This window comes from Pinus tabuliformis, chromosome J (genome assembly GCF_031772625.1).
Source record: "Pinus tabuliformis cultivar Carrire ecotype Pingquan chromosome J, CPIR1, whole genome shotgun sequence".
In the NCBI taxonomy this organism is placed as follows: Eukaryota; Viridiplantae; Streptophyta; class Pinopsida; order Pinales; family Pinaceae; genus Pinus; species Pinus tabuliformis.
In genome coordinates, this window is record NC_142295.1 from 321,734,787 (window position 1) to 321,737,573 (window position 2,787).

Here is a 2,787-nt window from a genome sequence, read left to right on the forward strand (position 1 = left end):
CCAAATCAGTTTGTATGGTATCAATGGCTTTGCTCTCGTAAACAATTTATCACTTGGGCAATTTTTACGGAAGAATTGATAGCACATTATGAGGATACAAAAAGCAACACTTTTTTTAGCCAATTGATAAGTCTCAAACAAAAGGGTTCAATAATGGAGCACATTGAGGAGTTCCAAAAATTGAACATAAGGGTAAAAGATATTCCAGAGGAGCATAGGATTGATGTGTTCATAGGGTCTTTAAAGGATAATATCCAACATGATGTTCGCCTTTGGGAACCTGATTCATTAGAGAAGGCATTCAGGTTAGCAAGAAAAATGGAAAGCAAAATTATGGCAACCAGGAAGCATACCACTCACAACTATAAAGACGGAAGTGTTGTTGCCCCTAGTCTTCCACAACCTATAAGGTTGACACCACAACAATTGGAAGAAAAAAGAGCAAAAGGGCTTTGTTACAGTTGTGATAGCAAATACACTAAAGGTCATAAGTGTGCTGAGAAGAAATTATTCTACATAGATTGTGAAGAGGAAGAAGAAAAGGAGCAAGAAAGGTCAAAAGAAGAAGGATATACTCCAGGAACAAAGCCTAGATGAAGAACAAATAAATCCGACCATATCTTGTAATGCATTGGCGGGAATTACCACTCCTCAAACCATCAAGATAGAAGGACAAATCAAGAAGAAAAAGGTAATAGTGTTGATTGATTCAGGAAGCACCCACAATTTTATTCATTGTAGGGTAGCAAAAGAATTGAATTGCTTCCTATATCCAGCACCAGAGTGTCAAGTGATGATTGCAAATGGAGGAACAATAAATTGCTCTGGAAAGTGCCATAATATCAAGCTATCCATGGGAGAATATGTATTGACTAGCCCAATGCTTTCCATTCCAATGGGAGGTGCTGATGTTGTACTAGGAGTCCAATGGCTACAATCCTTGGGTACAATAGCTTTTAATTTTCAAGAACTTTTCATCAAATTTTCTACGGAAGGAAAGGAAGTTGAATTAAGGGGTATTGCAGGGAAACCAGGAAAGATAATCAGCTCTAATGGCATGACAAAGCTTCTAAAAAAGGAGCAAAGAGGTGTAATTGCACAATTATGTTCGCTAGATGTTTCCACATTGGAATCATCTATTTCTCCAGATCTCCAAAAAGTCCTGGACAATCATTCCAAGGTATTTGAGACTCCCAAAGGTCTCCCACCTATGCGTGATCATGATCATGCTATTCATCTGATTCCAGGAAGTGTTCCTCCAAACATCAGGCCGTACAGATATCCCTATGTCCAAAAAAGTGAAATTGAACGTATGGTTGCAGAAATGCTAGAGGCTGGTATAATTCAACCGAGTCAAAGTTCTTTCTCAGCTCCAGTAGTATTGGTGCACAAGAAGGATGGATCATGGCGCATGTGTCCGGATTATAGGGAGCTCAACAAGCTCACTATTAAAGATAAGTTCCCCATTCCTGTCATTGATGAATTACTGGATGAATTGCATGGATCAATTTACTTCACCAAGTTGGATCTTCGTTCGGGATATCATCAAATCAGAATGAAGATTGAAGACATTCCGAAAACGGCATTTAGAACTCATGAGGGTCATTATGAATTTTTGGTCATGCCTTTTGGCCTTACCAATGCACCTTCAACATTTCAAGGTTTGATGAATTCAATTTTCAAACCATTCCTTAGAAAATTTGTGTTAGTATTTTTTGATGATATACTAATCTACAGCAAGTCTTGGAAGGATCATGTTGAACATGTTGACAGGGTGCTACAACTATTGGAGGAGAAACAATTATATGCAAAAAGATCCAAATGTTTCTTTGGAGTCCAGGAGGTGGAATATTTGGGTCATATTGTATCTCATGAAGGAGTTAAGGTAGACCCTAGCAAAATTAAAGCCATTAAGGAATGGAAAATCCCCACATCCATAAAGCATCTGCGAGGATTTCTTGGGTTGACAGGGTATTATCGCAAGTTTGTTAAGAATTATGGGAGAATAGCAGCACCTCTAACAACATTATTGAAGAAAGATTCATTTTCATGGACTCCGGAAGCAACAAAGGCCTTTGAACATCTTAAAGAGGCAATGTGCCAAGCACCGGTCTTAGCTACACCGGACTTCACAAAAACCTTTATTGTGGAATGTGATGCTTCAGGAAATGGAATTGGTGCTGTTCTAATGCAAGATGAAAGACCCATTGCTTTTGAAAGTCGTCCAATCAAGGGAAAGTTTTTAAGCAAAGCTATTTATGAGAAGGAAATGTTGGCAATACTCCATGCACTTAAGAAATGGCGACCCTACCTAATGGGAAGACACTTCAAGGTAAAAACGGATCATGATAGCCTTAAATACTTTTTAGAACAAAGATTATCCTCTGAAGAGCAACAAAAGTGGGTCACAAAGATGTTGGGTTATGACTTTGAAATCATCTACAAAAAAGGGAAGCAAAATGTGGTGGCAGATGCACTCTCAAGAAAGGATGAGGATGTGGAAGCATTGTTGTGTGCCATTTCTATTATCCAACCAGATTGGATAAACGAAGCAAGGGAGGAATGGAAGAATGACGAAGAAGTGTGGGCACTTATTCGAAAGCTACAACAAGATTCCAGTACTTCTGATACATTTAGCTGGAAAAATGATTCGTTATGGTACAAAGATCGCTTATACCTCTGTAAGAATTCCCAGCTAAAACAAAAGATTCTTATGGAATTGCACACTTCTCCCTTAGGAGGGCACTCAGGATTTTTAAAAACTTACCACAGGGTTAAGAAGGAATT